At 34.5% G+C, this 21429-nt stretch overlaps 1 long non-coding RNA gene across 1 annotated transcript; it reads right to left on the bottom strand.

Moving 5' to 3' along the window:
* Positions 1-7091: 7091 nt before the first annotated feature.
* LOC145970463 (uncharacterized) lies at positions 7092-19658 on the bottom strand. Its single transcript, XR_014438503.1, has 2 exons — positions 18888-19658; positions 7092-10532 (listed from the first exon to the last, which is right to left on the bottom strand). It is a non-coding gene; the product is annotated as an uncharacterized LOC145970463 (long non-coding RNA).
* Between the last annotated feature and the right edge of the window lie 1771 nt (positions 19659-21429).

The following is a 21429-nucleotide window of genomic DNA, read 5'->3' on the forward strand; positions in this document are numbered from 1 at the left end:
GCCAATCCATTCGTCCATTGATTAGATGCAACGCTAAAATAGTGCATTTGCTATCTTATTATATAATGCACAGCCGCTTTCTCCACGTTCCGTGGAATACATATTTTATAAAAGAATGTAAATGTTACACATTTATGTATCATATTCATTTACTTAATTAGTGAACTTGTTACTAACAAGTTGATTAAGAAAATGTATAATTAAAAACACAAGTCCTAGATATTTGTTATATTCTACGAAAAATGTTTTATATTTCATAACTTTTGCAAATATTCTTAATTGTAATTTTTAATTACATATTGATTAGAGATTTTTATTTATTTATTTTTTTTAATAAAAGCGCATAAATTTAAACACATGATAAAGTTTAATAATAAGCTTAAGTCGCAGATAATATCGCCAAAATTTGAGACAATGTCTCAATTCGAGACCAATATGGTTCATAGATGATCAATGCATGCAACATAATTATCAACTGTTAGCAGAGATATCAGCCAAAGTTGACCCCGATTTTGGGATTCCAATCTCTCAAATCGATGATCCACTTCTCTCTTCCAAACATACCGCAACGAGGTTGAAATACTTCGCCAACAACTTCAATTAAGCATAATCTTCTCTAATTATACTTTAATTAATTTAAAATTTAATATTTCTCTTTATTACTTTTTATTTTAAATAAGTAAATAAATTATTTTATTATTTGTATAAATTTGATGATACTTTGAATTTATATCTGATTTAATCTGATAAATTTACATCAAGATTTATCAAGATTATTACTATTTTTTATTACTTTTATTGTAGCAAGAGAATTGCCACAATAAAAGTAATAAAAAATAGTAATGAATAATATATATTGAATAATAAATATTAAATATTGAGTAATAGTAAATATTGAATGTACTGGTAGATGTATTTAAAAATAAAATTATATATACATATATAATCGAAAATGTTTATTCGCAATCATTTACACAAGATTTAACGTTAGCAACTGACAAATCCCAAATATATAACTTATGCTTATAATTTCTTACAAAAAATATACGTGTCATATAACTATTTTGAAATAAAAACAAGCTAAGCCCGTTAATAAATTCGCGAAGGTACACGCAATGAAAGACATAACAACGATGTAAAAATCCCGAGCAACGACATGATACACGTTGCGTTTGCATCATCAACTAAGCCGCGAGAGAATATCTCGTATCTCGTTGCGCGATGCCCGCTGCTATTCTCGGTAGAATGTCGGTCGGAGAAAAATCGTGGGTGAAGCCGGACGAGCTCACAATAGCCCGTGTTCTTACGAAGAGATCTCGTGCGTGATGAAGATAATGGTTGTTTGAAGTTGATTCCCGGACCAACGGTATCAACGGCTCCGTCGGGACCGTTTATGAATGCAATTAAGATGCCAGACGACGCTTACGTCATGTGCTCTCGACGCATCTTGACCCTTTTACTGACAATCGGACTTAAATATCTTTTTCTTCAGTTAAGAGAGATCAAGGTTCTCGTATTTTCACATTTGAAAGAAAGTTATTCTGGATTATTATGACTTTATTCGTTCCCACGTTACATAACTATGTGCAATTCGTCTAGAATATTTATATCCGGTAGCATATATTTATTAATTTCTATTATTTTAATTTTTAATTTTTTTAATTTTTTTATTTTTATATTTTCAAAATTGTTCGACTTTTTAGTTATTATTTTAAGGATTTTTGCATAATTTTATAATTCTATACCATTTAAAAATTCTTAGGTTTATTTATTATCTGCTTATTTAGGTCTCCGAGTCTATTTTTCGCAACCCATTGAGTTCTTTAATGACGATGAACGATTGACCTGATTTTAGGTTTGACAGACACCTGTAGAGATAGACACAAGTGGAGATATATCTATAGTAATCCGTAGTAATAATATATTTTATATTAGTTTCTATTTTTCCTGCCGGGCCACTTTTCCTTAAGCATTTTCATTTAAGTGCTTCGCGTGCAAGAGCTTTCTTTAAAAACACCATCGGATAGAACTCTGTTCTTTTATTTCTGCACATTGAAAAAAAACTGGATCAATATTTGAAGCAACAACGCGAAAATAATTTATCAGTTTACTTCAATATCCGACTGTCGATATTTTTGTATGCATATACATTCGGCATTGTAGCTTATCGCGAATGTTATTATATGGGAATAACCGGCGAATGTCTTTTACATAATTCGCTGGTGACTCATAATGGCATACTTAATGTGTATAAGGCTACTTTACATTGAACTTTCTTTATCGCTCACTATCCAACAGCTTGCAAAGGATAGAGCATAAGACTTGGTCACTACTTTTTCTAATCATTTTTTTTACAATAGTATAAAATATTCAAGTATTATTTTTTGTAAAAAAAATTAATTTCTTGGAAAGCACTCAACACAAAACAAGACGTAAGATCAATAATACATTATCGCAAGAAAAGTTTTCTCAGCTGTGCTTGAATCAATAATTTTAGCTTTCGTATTTATAAAAATACACCGACATTGCTGTTACGATTTCCTTTCTTTCCAATGTAGGATATGTTTTACGTTGTAGAGATGATCTGAAATATCTATCGCTTTACTTTCGCAAAAAGATCGGAAAATCTAATCATTTTATATAATAACGCCATTTTCTAGATACCGATAGTATCCGACATACACGAAATAAATAACGAGTCTCTTTCTTCGGTTCCCACGGAATAAATTCGTGCGATTTTCAGAGAAACGCTTGTACCCTCCTTATGAAGTCCTTCGTTGTGTCTTGTCTGGCTGTCGTCGATTGAACGGCCTTGCTGCAAGTATCCCCACAATCTGACACCTTGTTGCACGACGATAGATATCTTCAAGATCGGTCGCAAAACGATTAACGATTCGTTTTACGATGCTCAGATGGGATCATGCAATATTCGCATGAGATTTGCACACGTATTGGCAACTTTAAGTCAATTAAAAAGATTTTGTTTTTTAATCTAGTCGCAAAGATAAATTTTCGATTCTTGAAAAATCTCCAGACGCAAAGAATAACTGAATTTTATATCAAGGAACTTTTGGAACTCTCTGCTATGATGGTGATTATTTAAAGAACTGATGCAAGTTTGAATCGGACGTTTCGCAATTTTCATTCAGAATGCACGTAACTTTGCACATGATACAGCTGACCTTGCAGCTGACCGTCCAACAACTCATTTAATGGCCGCGTTATGCAATCTCCTGTAAATTGCTTTCGTTGCAATACGAGTAAGTGCTCGTAAGAGTGAAACAGATTCGCGCACGTAACTAAATATAGCGATTACAATTAAGTAACACAAAATCGCGCAACGCGAAATGAATTTGTAATTAACGAAAGTCGCAAAGTGAATTCATCCACGTAATATTCGTACTGCCGCAAAATCAGAATTTCATGCTCATTTTTTAAGTGTTTGGTCATTATCGTTGAAGCTTCTAACAGTGTTTCTTTTTCGATATCGGGATAATCATCAATAGATATTTTGTGATGACAAAATTTGCATTTTACTTCTGGATTGAGCATATCATTCGAAAAACTATGTATTTACAAAAGAGTTTCGATTTTTATTTTATAAGATTGTTTTATATTACGTAAGATTGTTTATGTATTAAAAACGCAAGATATATAATTGTATGTACATCAAAATGTTAGAATTCTTTCGAGGGGTCAACTATCATTGAGAAAATGTACAGTGATTGCCATTTTTGGCAGTACAATACATTTTATTGCTAACATTGCTATTGTATTGCTTTTGTATCGTTAGTAATGCTTTTGTATTTTTGGTATTTCTATTATTATTTTATTGTCAATATTGCCAGTACTGCCGCAGAATTAAAAAATATTTCTAATGCATATTACTTTTTGTCTTATATTGCTAGTATGATTTCAATTCATATTTTTCTAAAACATGAATTTCCTAAAATTATATTTACTGTACTGCCGCAATATATTCTTGATGAAATGTACAATGATTGCTAATGGTTGACCCCTCGGATAAAATTTAACAGCTTTATTGAGAAACTCAAAGATGTGTAGAATCACGTTTGTATTTTTATCAGTGTTGCATCAAAGTTATATTTATATTTTAAACCCTTGACACTATTATTTGCATCATTATTTGCGATAATATTGACATTTACTGAGTTTCTTTTATGACAAATGGGAAAAATGTGTCGTTTATAATTAATATCTTTTATTCTTATCTTACATACTTGTCTGTTATAGTTTCATGGCTATCTGCTTCGAGGATTAATCTGTTATAACAAACATCATGTGTCTTTACGTATTACATTTTATCTTTATCTTGAAGAAATTATATATTGATATTTTTTACTTACTTTAGAAGATATTTGTGGTAAATTTTTTTAACGATAGATCAGATAATTTGTTTAGATTAGCTAATTAAAAAAGCGAGTCTCTTGTAGATTTGGGATCTCAGGTCCTCAAAATTATAAGTGGATATATACACTGGAACGATGCATCCTTAAATTTCCACTTCACGCGAGGGGAACGTTATTATACCCGGGATCTTCCCGACAAGCAAGCGTCAGGAGAGTAACGAGAAACGCTACGCTGATTGCAATTAATTGTGCAACGCTCGTGCGACGCGATGCGGTGCTGTATGTACAAGGAATGGAAAATGAGCGAGCAGGAGAGGAAAAATGCCGGAACGTTGAGCGCTGTAATTCCTAAAGTGAAGCTCCATCGTGCATGGCCGCCAGGCAGGACTGCATTCATTTGCGTTACACCCTCTTAATCTCAGCACCGATGAATGTCGTGCGAGTATTGAACCCGATAACACGTTAATTAACGATTCTATTTAGGTCCGCGATAAAGAAAGCTGTCGTAAACGTCGCAAAAGATAGATCGAGACATTCTAATGTCTCAAATTCATTTTAAGAGCTCAATTATTACAATATCATCGCACTTTCTTTTTATCTAATATTTAATATCGAGTTCAAATAATCGGAAGAAATATAATTTAGGATACTCTTTTATCAGAAATAGATATTTATAAAAATATAAAAAAAATATCGAAATAAAAAAATAAGTAAATAAATAAATAAATATTAGTAGATAAGATGAAAGGAATAGGTAGGAAGATAGAACTAAAGGAAAGAGAGGAAAGGAGGAACAACATAGTGATTCGTAGATTGGAGGGGGGAACAGGAGAGCCGGAAGTGAGGGTGAAGAAAGTGTTTGAGGCCATAGGGGCGGAGGTAAAGATTGAGTGGATTAGGAGGATTAGGGGGAAAGAGGGGGAGGGAAGGGGAAATGGTGGTGGTAAGGCTAGGAAGCAGGGAGCAGAAGAGACAGGTGATGGAGAAAAAGAAGGAGCTAAAGGGGAAAAAGATCAGAATAGATGACGATCTAACGTAGGCTGAGAGGAGGATGAAATGGAGAATTGGGGAAATAGCGGAGGAAGAAAGGAAAAAAGGCAATAAGGAATGGACAGGGTACGGAAAAATCAGAATCAATGAGTGTTGGTGGAGATGGGACGAAGAGGAGGGGAGACTCAGGAACTGGAAGGGGGAATTAAGGGGAGAAGAAATGGATAAGGGGAAAGGAGAGGTAGTGAATGGGGAGCTGGAGATGTTAGAATAGATTATGAGGGGGAGAATAGAGATGAAGGGGAAAGAAAAACGAAGAGGAAAGAGAGGAAAAAGGATAGGAGTGAGGGCGAAAGAAAAGGAGAGGGAGGGAGGAAAGGGGATAGAGGAAGAGAGGGGTGGAAAGTAGGCTTCTGGAATGTAGCGGGGGTAAAGAATAAGGAGGAAAGGTTTTGGAAAGAAATTAAGAGATGGGAGATTGTAGTAATGGTGGAAACTTGGGTTGATGGGAAAGGCTGGGACAGGGTAAAGCGGATGTTACCAAAGGGTTATAGGTGGGAGAGACAATTAGCGAAGAAAAGGAGTAAAAAAGGAAGACCGATGGGGGGGATACTTATTGGAGTAAAAGAGGAGGGGGGAGTAGTCTCGGTTATTGAGGTAGAGGAAAAAGAGGAAGGGGTGTTGGCAGTAGAAGTATGGGTGGGCGAAGAAAGATGGAGGATAGTAGGAGTGTATGTGAAGGGAGATATGAAGGAAAAGCTAGAAGCGTTGGAGGGATGGCTAGAGGAGCAGGAGGAAAGCAAATGGACAATAATAGGGGATGACTTTAACGCGAGGACGGGGAAGTTGGGAGGAGGTGTAGAGGAGGGTGAGGAGGAAGGAAGAGTAAGAAAATCAAAAGATGGAAAGGTTAATGAAGAAGGAAGGAAATTGATAGGGGGACTAGAAAAAAGGGGATGGGGAATACTGAACGGAATGGTGGAAGGGGACGAAGAGGGGGAATTTACATATACGGGGGGAAGAGGAGAATCAGTGATTGATTATGTGATATGGGAGGAAAAGGTAAGGAAAAGGGTGGTCAGGGTGGAAGTAGGGGATAGCGTGGAGTCGGATCATCATCCAGTGGTAGTATTTTTAGAAGGAAAAGGAGAAAGGGCAAAGGGGAGAGGGTGGGGAAGTAAAGAAAAAAGGGGGGGAGATGGACAACAGAAGGAGGGGAAAAATAAGAGAGGAGATAGACTGGGAATTAATGAGAGATAAGGGAGTTGATGAAGAGTTGGAAATGAAAATAGGGAAGATAGGAGAGAAATTGAAGGAGGGGGAAAGAGAAAGTGGGAGAAGGAAAAGGATAGGATGGTGGGATGAAGAATGTGAGGGTAAAAGGAGAGAAGTGAGGAGAACATTAAGAGAGTGGAGGAAAAGGGGAGGGGAGGGGGAAAGGTATAGGAAGGAGAGAGCGGAATACAAGTTGCTATGTAAAAGGAAAAGAGAGGAGGAAAACGAGAGATGGATTAAAGAGGCGCAGAAAGTAAGGACGGAAGGGGAGGAATGGGGGATAGTTAATAAGGAGAGGAAAAGGAGAAAAGGGGTAAATGAGGGGATAGAAGGGAAAGAATGGAGAGAGTACTTTATGAAGTTGTTAGGAGGGGTAGAAAGTAGGGTGTTAAGAGGAGGGAAGGGAGGAAGGGCAGAGGATGGAGAAGAGGATCCGAGGAGAAGTGAGATAAGGTATGTTTTGGAGAAGTTGAAAAAGGGGAAGGCGGCGGGGGCGGACGGGGTGCCAAATGAGGTATGGAAGTGTGGGGGCGAAAGGATAGATGAATGGATCTGGGGCTTCTGTAACAGGGTTTGGAGGGGAGAAGGATGGCCGGAGCAGTGGAAGTATGGAATAATTGTTCCTTTAGTAAAAAAGGGGGCAGGAGAGAAGGTAGAGGACTATAGAGGGGTAACGTTGATGCCAACGCTATACAAAATATATGTGGGAGTGTTTACGGAGAGGTTGAAGGAGGAGATGGAGGAAAAAGACATGGTACCTCAGAATCAGACAGGTTTCAGGAAGGGGATGGGAGTAATAGACAATATTTATGTTTTAAATTTTCTGGTGAATAGGCAGCTAAAGCGGAAAGGTGGAATGGTGGTGGCGACGTTTGTGGATCTAAAGGCGGCGTTTGACTCAGTGGACAGGGAAGTGTTGGTGGAAGCAATGAGGGGGGAGGGGTTAGGGAAGGATTAAGGATTAGGATAGAAGAGGTATATAGGGAGACAAGGAGTAGAGTGAGGGTAGGAGAGAAATTAGGAGAGAATTTTTGGACAGCAAGAGGAGTGAGGCAGGGATGTCCAATGAGTCCGTATTTATTCAACCTAGTTTTAGCGGATGTGGAGGAGGTGTTGAGAAGGGGTGGATGGGGAGGGGTGAAATTAGGAGAGGAAAAAATTTATTGCTTGGCATATGCGGATGACATGGTGCTGTTGTCAGAAAATGAAGAGGGGATGGCACACATGTTAAGGAAATTAGAGAGGTATATGGATAGGAAAAGATTAGAGGTAAATGTGGGGAAAACGAAAGTTATGAGGTTTAGAAAAGGAGGAGGGAGGAGGAAGACGGCAAAGTGGAGAGGGAAGGGGAAAGAGATAGAGGAGGTGAAGGAATTCACATATTTAGGATATAAGATGCAAAGGAACGGAGAACAGGAGGCGCATGTGAAAGACAGGGTAAGGAAGGCAGGGGCAGTGATAAGACAGGTGTGGGGGATAGGTAAAAGGAGGTTTACGGGAGATTGGAAAAGAAGAATTTGGCTGTGTGAAAGGTTGGTAGGAACGGTAATGGAGTTTGGTGCAGAAATATGGGGGTGGAGGGAATGGAAAGAGGTGGAGGCAATGCAGGAAAGATGGATTAGGTGGACGTTAGTGGTAGACTGGTGCACACCGGGGTATATAGTAAGGAAGGAAACTGGGAAGGAGAAGTTTAGGATAGGGACGGGGAAAAGGGCAGTAGGATTTGAAAAGAAGCTGGAAGAAGGGAGAGATGGAGGCTTAGCGAGGAGATGTTTTGAGAAAATGAAGAGGAAGATAAGAGAGGGAGGGGAAATGACAGGGTGGGAAGAGGAGAGGAGAAAATTTTTTGAGGACAGGGGAAAAGGAGTGAAAGAGATGGAGGAGAAAAGAGGAAGGGGAGAAGAAGTATATGATGGATGGGAGCAGAGGGATAGAGAGATGCAAAAGGAGGAAAGATGGGAAAGGATTAGAGATTCAAGGTACAATAGATGGTATGGGGAGGTGAAAGAGGAGGGAATACCGGCATATTTGGAAAAGGGATGGGGGGAGAGTAGATGGAGGAGGGTGATAAGATTTAGGCTGAATAATGAGATGAGAGGAGCGAGATATTGGGAAACAGAAGAAAGGAGGAAGTGTAGGCGATGTGGGGGGGGGTGAGGAGACATGGGAACATGTACTGGGAGAATGTGGAGGAGAAGGAAAAGAGGGGAATTGGTGGGAAAGAATGGAAGAGATTTTGGGTCAGGAAGGGGATGGGGAATGGTGGATGAGGGGGATAGAGAGTGAAAGAGAGATGGAAAAGGGGGAGCAGGGAGGAGAGGTGGAAGGAGAGGGTATGGTGAGTGGAGGGGAGTATGTGGAGTGAAGGAGAATATGTGGAGTATGTGGGACCGGAAGTCGAAAGTTAGGGATAGATCTCTCTCTCTTAGTCAGGTTAGATAAGGTAGTTTGTAAGTTAGAATGTAAGGCAGACATAAGCCGAGGATAGTAATAAGTTAGTAGTAAGCAAAGCGAGCGGTTGTCGGATAAGCGTTGTCTTCCCTGCGCGGTGAATTACAGCATAGGTGTTAGGTTTCTGCTGTACGATTTATGGTGTATTTTTAGTTTTATTTTTAGTTTATTTTTATTTTTATTTTTATTTTTTCCATATTTCTTTACCTTTATTTACACCTTGATTTATTGTATTATATTGTATTCATTTTTATTTTTTGTTTTTATCTTATATTTTCTTTGTATTTTCTTTTGGTTTAGTTGGATTTGCATGATTCTGTATTTATTCTGTGAAAAGGTTGTAAGAGGTTCGGGTACGCTCCTCGAAAAAGCGCCTTCAATCCCCAAGGGGACGAATAAAGATATCAATCAATCAATCAATCAATCAAATAAATAAATATTAAAAAAAAACTAAAAAGCATATTGTACAATAATTAATGTATTTCATTAGAAACGTAGGAATAGGAGGAAATAATAAAGTGTGAAAGTTTTAGTTTTGTATTATATCAATTATTGAATTTGTTTTCTTAACTCAGACACCTATGAGGATTAGCATCTTCGGTTACTCCATCTTACATACTGTTGCTTCCATCGGTAAAGTGAAAATAATACATAATCATAACATTAATATAGGTTCCAAGATCACGCGCGCATAATTTGCACTCGCTATTCAGATGCAGGTACATCCTCATTAAGCCAATCAGACCAAGTTTGCATGCATTATCCGTATGAACATTACGGGACACTCGAGTTAAGAGGAGGTGGTGTGCGACGTTCACGAGTTGCTGAATAGCCAATCAGTACGCTATATTTCCGCGAAATAATAATGCCAGAAATGAATAACATATCATCATATTAACATTACAGACAAAGCGGATACTATTCTAATTATTTTTCCAGAATTTTTTAGAATCGCATATTTGATACTCTAAATTTAATTATTACATTTTTACTTTATTTCATATCTTCCTTTTTCTTTTTAAATGAAAATACATATATATATCAAGTCGTCCTAGAATTAATTTACATCTCATTCTAGATTTAAATTTGCATCCAAGGTTATCTGAACTTTAATATTTTTATAATTTATCCGTAAAATTTAACAGAGGACGAAATGTATTTCGAGATCTGCAAATGTCAGCGGCAATATTGATCGATATTTGATCAAATATCTCGTCCATATTTTTGTCATTTGTACCGCGATATTAAAAGGCGACGCATTTCCATGTAGTATAATCACTGGCGGATTTGTAATAGGATTGAACACAATATGGCCTCTCGATCCATCACGTTGTAGTCGACTAGGAAGCCAATCCTCTTACGTTCTACAATCGGTAGTCTAATCAATAGAGACAAGAAACACCTGGCACACCTTCCAATCGCTCATTTGCCGTTTCTCGTGGATCTCTAGATAAACACGAATAAAATGGTGACGTAAATGTGTTTCTGGGACATTCTTTTAATTTACACTAAAACTTTTCTTCAACTCAACATTAAAAAAATTATTAAGAAATTTCAACATTTAAAAAATTATAAATTTGTTAAGAAGAAATTTAATAAAATCAGATAAAAGCGCAAATAATAATTATTATAATATAAATTATTACAAAATATTAAAAGATTTTTCTTGTAAGAAAAAAAAAAGATATTGACATGAAAGCTTTTAATTACAGTAATGAAATTACTCGGCCTTGGATAGGATAATCAACTTAATCAATAAAAATATTTATGCCTGAATTAACAAACAGAATTCCGCGAATTAAGAATATTTATGCAAGTTTTATTATAAATGTACTTATGAGGAAAAGCAATAAAATAGAGAGAGAATATTTAATAGAAAACTATAATTTTATCTCATCTATGATATGAATAATCTCTGTGTCTGTGAAGCTGGCACGACAATCTACGAATTATAAAAAAATACTAAGAGTTCTGATAGCACTTTTCATAGTTCTATAGTTCCTGATAAAAATTAAAAAGAGTTCCGCATTCCTTATATTAAAAAATCGAAATCGAAAAAATGTCGTGCTAACTTCGCGAATCTAGCACGACACTCTTTCCTCTAAAGTACCAAAACGCGTTGAATATTATTATTTTTAGCAAGAGTTCCCGATAGTTCTGCTATAGTTCAGCCTATATATGCAGTTTTAGGTCGATATTCCAAAAATTAATAATTTTTTATGAATTTTTAATGTTCTTGACCAGCACGACACTTAGTAAAAATGTGTCGTGCTGATGATTTTCCGTAGTTTTAACGGCAGTTATCGACAGTTCTATATAAGTTCTATCTTTTAGAAACATTTTTACGCAGAGTTCCGGCCGATTACTATTTTTTAAATAATTTTTTACAATAACCCAGCACGACACTCTCCCTCTAAAGTACTAAGACACGTTGAATATTATTATTTTTAGCAAGAGTTCCCGACAGTTCTGTTGAAGTTCAGCCTATATATGCAGTTTTAGGTCAATATTCCAAAAATTAATAATTTTTTATGAACTTTTAATGTTCTTAACCAGCACGACACTTAGTGAAAATGTATCGTGCTGATGATTTTCCGTAGTTTTAACGGCAGTTCTGGACAGTTCTACATAAGTTCTCTTTTAGAAACATTTTTACGCAGAGTTCCGACAGATTACTATTTTTTAAAATAATTTTTTACAATAACCCAGCACGACACTCTCCCTCTAAAGTACTGAAACGCGTTGAAAATAATTATTTTTGACAACAGTTCTCGATAGTTCTGCTATAGTTCAGCCTATATATGCAATTTTAGGTCGATATTCCAAAAAGTAATAATTTTTAAACAATTTTTAAGATTCTCGCCCAGCACGGCATTCTCCCTCTAAAGTACTAAACCGCGTTGAAAATTATTATTCCTAATAACAGTTCTCGATAGTTCTACTATAGTTCAACCTATATATGCAGTTTTAGGTCGATATTCCAAAAATTAATAATTTTTTATGAATTTTTAATGTTCTTGACCAGCACGACACTTAGTGAAAATGTGTCGTGCTGATGATTTTCCGTAGTTTTAACGGCAGTTCTGGATAGTTCTATATAAGTTCTACCTTTTAGAAACATTTTTACGCGGAGACCGACCGATTACTATTTTTTAAATAATTTTTTACAATAACCCAGCACGACACTCTGCCTCTAAAGTATTAAAATGCGTTGAACATGATTATTTTTAGCAAGAGTTCTCGATAATTCTGCTATAATTCAGCCTATATATGCAATTTTAGGTCGATATTCCAACAATTAATAATATAATTGTAAAAAATTATTTATGAAATAATAAACGGTCGGATCTCTACGTATAAATGTTTCTAAAGGATAGAACTTTTATAGAACTGTCGAGAACTGCCGTTAAAATTACAGAAAATCATCAGCACGATACATTTTTACTAAGTCTCGTGCTGGTCAAGAACATTAAAAATTCATAAAAAATTATTAATTTTTGGAATATCGACCTAAAACTGCATATATAGGCTGAACTATAGCAGAACTATCGGGAACTCTTGCTAAAAATAATAATATTCAACGTGTCTCAGTACTTTAGAGGGAGAGTGTCGTGCTGGGTTATTGTAAAAAATTATTTTAAAAAATAGTAATCTGTCGGAACTCTGCGTAAAAATGTTTCTAAAAGAGAACTTATGTAGAACTGTCCAGAACTGCCGTTAAAACTACGGAAAATCATCAGCACGACACATTTTCACTAAGTGTCGTGCTGGTTAAGAACATTAAAAGTTCATAAAAAATTATTAATTTTTGGAATATTGACCTAAAACTGCATATATAGGCTGAACTTCAACAGAACTGTCGGGAACTCTTGCTAAAAATAATAATATTCAACGTGTCTTAGTACTTTAGAGGGAGAGTGTCGTGCTGGGTTATTGTAAAAAATTATTTAAAAAATAGTAATCGGCCGGAACTCTGCGTAAAAATGTTTCTAAAAGATAGAACTTATATAGAACTGTCGATAACTGCCGTTAAAACTACGGAAAATCATCAGCACGACACATTTTTACTAAGTGTCGTGCTGGTCAAGAACATTAAAAATTCATAAAAATTATTAATTTTTGAAATATCGACTTAAAACTGCATATATAGGCTGAACTATAGCAGAACTATCGGGAACTCTTGCTAAAAATAATAATATTCAACGCGTTTCAGTACTTTAGAGGGAGAGTGTCGTGCTAGGTTATTGTAAAAAATTATTTAAAATATAGTAATCGGTCGGAACTCTGCGTAAAAATGTTTCTAAAAGATAGAACTTATATAGAACTGTCCAGAACTGCCGTTAGAACTACGGAAAATCATCAGCACGACACATTTTTACTAAATGTCGTGCTGGTCGAGGACATTAAAAATTCGTTAAAAATTATTAATTATTGAAATATCGGTCTGAAATTTGCCTATATAGGCTGAACTATAGCAGAACTATCGAGAACTGTTATTAGAAATAATAATTTTCAACGCGGTTTAGTACTTTAGAGGGAGAATGTCGTGCTGGGCGAGAATCTTAAAAATTGTTTAAAAATTATTAATTTTTGAAATATCGATCTGAAATTGCATATATAGGCTGAACTTGAACAGAACTATCGGGAACTCTTGCTAAAAATAATAATATTCAACGCGGTTTGGTACTTTAGAGGAAAGAGTGTCGTGCTAGATTCGCGAAGTTAGCACGACATTTTTTCGATTTCGATTTTTTAATATAAGGAATGCGGAACTCTTTTTAATTTTTATCAGGAACTATAGAACTATGAAAAGTGCTATCAGAACTCTTAGTATTTTTTTATATTAATTCGTAGATTGTCGTGCCAACTTCACAGACACATAATCTTTTTTCTCTTTAGAAAATGCGAATATAACAGTCATCATCATTTCATTAAGAAGTATTTTCTAATGATGACTTCTGCTAGAAAAAAGATATAAGAAAAGAATCTACATAAAATTTGGAGAATTGTTGAGAAAACATATATATAATAAATTTGAGTAAAAAACTTTTTTACTAAATACAAAAATAAATAATAAATATAATATTATATATAAAGAAATTACAAAAAGGAAGAATTAAAATAAAAAATAGGTTGATAAACTGTTATGTATGTTCACTCTCATTTTCGTCACATCTTTAAACGTGTCGCAAATTACCGTTAGATAATACGCGTAAGTACTGACCTTGGTTATAGTCTGATGAGTACCAGCAGTTTTGCAGCGACATACTGCATAAAAAACACTAATAAATATGTACAATTAAGCGATATTATCGTGTCGTGCATGTTACCTACATAAATTGGCCGAGTTCATTATCCTCTTCTGTCCCTTTCGCTTGCTCTCTCTCTTTCTCTCTCTGATTCTTATTTACATTTTTATAAACGATACATATATATATATATATATATATATATATAAATAATATCGTAATATATCATAATATCTATTCTACACAAAATAATATAATAAATAACCATAAAAGAAAAGATATTTTAAACATTATAAGTGTAAATATTTATAAGCGAATAATTAAAAAATACAGAGAAATACAAAAGTTTATTATAATCTCCGTTTTCTAGTTGTGGTAAAATTGAAACAAGATCATTGAGAGATATCATTTATAATTAGAACATTTTCTGCGATTTTTAAACGAGACATCCTCGAGAATTGTTTGCCTTGACTGAAGTTATAATTCCATGCATATATGCACTTTCAGTAGTCGCGCACCTCGACAGAGGCATAATTAGCACTATATGTAAATAAGTTCTTGTGACGAATGAATTCTTACGTAAGCCTTCTGTTCGTCTTATTATGTCGACCTTGGACAGTGACCATCCTCGTGAAAGTACATTGATTTGTCATTCTTATTTTTTACTAGAAATCATTAACATAAATAGCTCATTGACTTTAGAATGGCCTCATATAATCGATTAGTAATAACACTTATAGTTGTAAAAACGAAATACTCTCCTCTTTTCGAGAAAAACATATGTAAAGAAAATATTTTTATATTGTGTCATAATTTATTAAACTATTTTTTTATATTTTTCTTTATATATTTATTTATTCTAATTCATATTTTAACTTATTATAATATCGAGTTATGATCTTATCATCGACCGTGTTATATTTGTTGTAGGTATAGTATACTATACAATTAACATTTCGATTAATCATATAGATTAATCATATAGTATATAATATATAATTATATCATTAGTAATTTATCATCTCGCATTAAAATAATTTTTCCATAATAATCTTGTCATTAGCTGTTATACTTGTTGTGTATCCATATAATTAACATTTCAAATGACCATATATATTATATATAATATATCATACATTATTAATTTATCATTTGTCATTAAAATAATTTTTTATATAATATGATGGAGAATTCACTTTCTAAAAGTTCTAACACCTTTCTGAAAATATTATTTATAACAAAATGTATGCGAATGGCCCAAAGTGCTAAAAAATTGAAACTACGCTAACATCGTGCAAATAAAAATACACACGACACAGTAATGAGAATAATCTCGAGATTAAACTGTTAATGATGAAAAACTGCTCCGGAATAATTCGATTATCCCCGTTTGCGATGGAGGAGTTAACAGAGTTTCTCGTCTCGGCGCAGAGCGCTACCTGTTATAGTGGCGTGTCGCGTAATAACAGGTATTTTTTCTCACGATCATTCAGCTGCGTCCTCAGTTACGAGCGCGTCACGAGCCTTCTTCTACATCAGTCCGTGTCCGACCATCGTGTCGCGTGGATCGCACGTCCGACCTGTGCAAGGGAACCACGATTTATTTATAAATCTGTACGGAACGTGGCATCCGGGTTTTCTCCCAGCCGCTTTTATCCAAGTGGTGCGCGTATCACGTCGGTGCGTAGCTGTGGTTGTGCCTGTGTATCAGTGAAATCGAAAAAAGCATCCTGTTGGACGAGCTGCATCGTTCAACCATGCGTTGCCAAGGTAGGAAGTCTGCGTCGCTAGTCGAACTGGTTCGCATTTTTTTTCTTTTTTTCTTTTTAGGGAAGCTTACTTCAATAAAGCTTGCGTTGAAGCTCTAAGTTAAAACTTCCGAGTCAGCTTATAAAAATTGAGAAACTAATGGAACGTTCGTCGTCATGCGTCAGCTTTCGATTCTAATTCCGACTCGACATCCGCTCCGATCCGAGCGGAAATAACGAAGTTCGGAATTATAATCTTGATCTTGGTCGATCGCGTTTATTTCAACGAAATATTTCTGAATTTTCTTTTTATATATTTTTTTTTAATTATTTCCGAAATTTCCAGTTTCAAATCTTGAACCTAAAATTGAAGACTTTGAAGTTGTTGATGGGTCTGGACTGGATCTACACCCGCTCAAGATGTTCAATTGGTGTATCCTTATTGCTGTTTAAACCTATACTAACTTTAAAGCAGTGCAAATTTCGAACCATATATGATGTTCGATGTAGATGGAAAGTCACGGGCGCAAAAGGTTCATCTGCGGAACGCAAACTCATTTAAAAAATACACTACATGCGGTTCATTAGTGCGTGTCGTAGCTTAAGAGTGTCTGGTGTTAAGTGCAATCGGGAATACCTCTACAAGGTCACGAAGCGCTTGCGTCGTCTCTTCTACGCGGCAATTCCTTGAATAATTAATAGGGAGTGGATTATATATGGGGAACTCATTAAATTTCATCGCCATGGATCGCTTTTAACAATTCATGCTCCCATAAACATCAAAACTTACATTATTATTAAAACATTATTATCAAATTCGCATAATCACATTGGGCTTTAATTTTTCACGCTCGTGCACCTTTACTCGCGCATTAATTCTTCATATAGATAGAAATACTCAAAGTGGTGTGTGTATATACATATATATGAACATTAAATTGGCTGACCTTAAGAAACGCTAAACATGGAGTTCCCTTGCACGCATTATCAGTGCGAGTCAGTCACGGACACGCTTCGCTGCGGGCGACATCCTGTGGACTTGTGTGCGTCGTTATCGTGCGAATATATATGCGCGAATTTGTTTTCGTATCACCTTCGATAATGCTAGATTTCATTTTAATCAAATTGTGAAATGTTGACAAAATTTCGATTTAAAGTTGAGTCCTACTAGAATCCTCAGAATGTTCAAAATCAAAAAATTGCGCAAAACAGGAGAAATACTGTTAATTAATGTTGTCCGCACACAAATATTCCGCTTATAGCCAAATATTTAAATATATCAGACATTAATGAAATCATGTAATTTAGAAATTTAAAGTTGAAAAAATTGCTGATTAAAAATAATCGGGTACTTTTCATTAAAGCCGAAAAATTATATAAATAAATATCGAGGTTGAAATATCATTCAAATAATTTTAGAAATATCAAAAGCTAATGAGACAGATGGAATGTCATTTCATCTCGCATTCACTTTTGTGCGTGCAATGAAAGAATGTCTCTTAATTGGCATATTTCGGGAAACGTAAAAATTGTTGAGCTTCCCATGGTTATACATGCGGTTGCGCGACTTTTTTTTTAAATCTACGCAAACATTTTTGCGTAATACGCAAAAACCTGGTGGACCGTATATTGTTCCCTGTGTAAACGTGTTACAAACTATGCGTTTCGCGTATGTGTGCGTGAACACACATTCACGCTCGAAGGATCTCGCCCTTTTCTCTCTTCTCCCTTCGCGGATACCTACCTACAATGTACAATCTATACTTATACACATGCAATCGCTGCTATTTAGAAACTAACGGATCTTTTGTGGTACTCACAAAAGCAGGGAACTATTTCCCTCCCTAGTCATTTCTTACTTTTTAAAAAGTATCGACCAAAGGAAAATTTCTAAAAACTGTCTGAAATCCTCGAAATGATTTTTTAATTCTTAAATACGCTTAAATGTATTTAATTTTAAATGGAATATTTTTATATGTATTATTTAATCATTTGTTCGTAGCTCGATAAATTTAATTTGTTAAATAATTTATTCAGACAGAAAATTACGATTTTCATTATTAAGATTAAGAGTATACAGATTTTTGTCCATTAAACTATTCGTATGCACTCATTGTAAAATTATTCAAAGTATTCGAGGATTATTCATCGAGCAGGTATTTTTAGCGCAAATTAGGTCGCACGATTTAATCGATGTCACGTTACATCCCGTACTTGGCCATTATTAACCTTGGCTCGCCTCGTTCAGAAACTAATTCGATCATGGCTCATGGAATTGCATTAGCGAGGGTTCGAATGTACGCTTATCGCATGAGGGAGCATAATCAACAACGTCCACGACGAAAATTTTAACGAGCATCTTTTTTCTTTGTTACCGACAATGAGAGAATTGTACAATAAAATAATTTAACAATTTACTTTCATTATACCTAATTATTGCACTGATTCTAATTAAACTTGCGTGGCAAGATAACCACGTTCTCTTTCTTCTCGACGAGATCCTTATTTATCTTTGTATCAAATAATTAATATAATAATAATATATAATAATTAATATATTAATATTAATATTATATATAATAATTAATAATTGGATAATATGTAATAATTAAAAGTAATTAAATGCTCTATATAATTTTGTTTTTGTAAATTTTTTGTAAATGAAATTATTATCACTAGAATGAAAGGGATTAAATATTTTTACAATTTATTTGGTTCCTTTTTTTTAATAGAGACAATTTTGTATCGCGTCGCGAGACCTGAAAATATAATTTAGAAACGACAGAGAGTTACTATCAATCTACATGTCACGATCCAATGCCAATAGATGCTGAAATTCGTCGGCCTCTTTACGCTCCACATATTTCAAAACCCCTTCTTCTGTCACCCTACTTGCTACTCTCATCCGTTTCCCCGTCTTTCTCGATGCTCTAGTCGAGATACTCTGTAAAGGAAAAATACGAAGCACTTAACGGGGTAGATATTGCATACCTTGTAAAACTTATCTTCTGTTAAATTTGCTCAATAATTCATATGACAAAATTAGCAGAGTCGTGGTAAAAAAAATTGATGCAACGATGACCAAACTTTCCATACAATATACAAGTTGCACCTATATCAAACTATTAAACAATATAAAATATAATGTTAAAATATATGCAGAATATCTGGAATGGAGTAACGTATCGTGAGAAAAGATATATCTCCATAACTTGTTATGATCGTAGATATCGCAGTGACGGAATTTTTTTCGCGAAAAAAGATGCTTAGCACCTGATACGGCACGGATCTATGACGTGCAATATAATATGCTTAAATCCTGAGAAAGATACTGATGCGATAGCTTCCCGATCGCGTGTCATATAGCGGGATTGTGTGTCGAGCGAGACACGAGAGAAAGTAGGTGGTTTCATCCGATCGATAACGAAGTCCCTCTCTTCGTAAGACTGTCTTTTGTATCCGTAAAATCAATCTTTCAAATTGAAAAGAAACTGCATGCAACCGTGCCACATCTTGCCATCTTCTACGTATGTACACGCATCACCGCTTTTATTTATTAACGTGCTCTGCCAGAGCTCAAGTAGGCTATAAACTATACTTCAGAATAATTCATATACATTATATCTTTTCGATATTTTTCGGATATAATTTTAAAAATGTTTTTCAAAAACTTTTTTAAAATGTCACATTTTTAAAAAAGGCTAAATTATAGAAATCTGGAAAAGATTTGAAGAATCAAATCATAATTTTCTTTATATAATTATTAATTATAAAAAATTATGCACGTAAGCAATCAAATTGGAACATATTTTAAGTTAAGCATATACAGCCCTTATAACCGTTTTGAATTTTAAATATTTTAATTATGTTAATATGAAACAATAAATAATGATCAAAGATTGGCAAGATGGATTAATTTAAATAAATTTTTTAAAATTTTTTATCGCAACTGTTATTGCAACTCTTATTAACACTTTATTAAAACATAACATTATAATAATGAATTTCAAAATTTGGAATTTTTACAAAATTATTCAATCTATAAAAATTACTATTATTAATTAAATTTAATCTATATAAATTATTTAATTTATATATTCGATAAAAAATATTTTATATTGTATTTGTTATTTTATTTCATTGTCAACTTTTCTACTCAAAGTCTGCTGAGATTAGAGGAAACCAGACTGCTGAATTTTTCAATCATATCCCTGATAAATGTTTGAATTTCGGCTTTGCGAAGTTGATCTTCAGATTCGAGCCTTTCACCCTCCTTAACGTGAATAATCTCGATCTGGAAGAGCCTTTAAGGATCGTACAGGTGGATTAACATGCTTCGCTTGAAGGCCAATGGGAGCAACTCGGACTAATTGCATCTTCACGATCATTCTGCATGAATTTCTGCACTCCAACGACGGAGAAGAGCACCTCCAACATCTCACGTAATAGAAGACCGACCGTTCCGACGTTCGTTAAAGTGCAAAATAAAGCATTTAGGCGATTATAAGGGCTATACAGGTTCTTTATAATATTTTAAAAATATGTTATAGGCATACGGTTTGCATATGCTTAACTTAATACGCGTGCTTTTTCCAATTTGGTTAGGTATGTGCACAATTTTCGATGATATCGATCTTTAATAATCATAAAAAAATCTGATTGTTGATATTTTTCAAGAGAGAGGTTCCAAGTTTTCAATTAAAAATCTTGTTTGAAAATGTGAGTTTTTCTTGAAAATACTAAATAATGTCCCAAAAATTCTATCAGAAAAATCTCATGGTTAAAAATCGATAATTAAAATCTTAATAAAATAAATAAATTATTGGCCATTTCTTTTCTAATATAAACATCAACTTAGCATATAACTCTCATATTTTGAACGATTTATTTTTAATTGCCAAAACATTTGTAGTAGCATTTCTTGTAGCTTTAATTGTTGAAAATATTTTGATATGATAAAGATCGAATAAATATTTTATTAAATTGAAAGAATTACTTAAAATGTCGCCAAGTTTCGACTTATTGATTTATTCAGGGGGTGTCTCACTGTCGCAATACATGTACATTTTTCCTGGAATCACTTATGCATTACTTCGAATTACTTCGCATTACTTCGAATTACTTCGAATTACTTTGCATTACTTCGAATTACTTCGCATTACGTTGTATTATTTCGCATTTTACCGCGCTTACGTCTGAAGCAGCATCGATAGCATAGGAATGGGGATGAGTGGGGGTCATTTTGGACGGTACACAGTGTCTGTATGCATGTGCGGCCGTTCAGAACCATCCCCACTCGCATACTGTCGATGTTAAACTTATAGAAAAGTTCAATCTACAAGATAT

Source organism: Camponotus vicinus, unplaced genomic scaffold (assembly GCF_025532165.1).
Source record: "Camponotus vicinus isolate PSW18456_S1 unplaced genomic scaffold, iyCamVici1.0 SCAF_4, whole genome shotgun sequence".
Lineage (NCBI taxonomy): Eukaryota > Metazoa > Arthropoda > Insecta > Hymenoptera > Formicidae > Camponotus > Camponotus vicinus.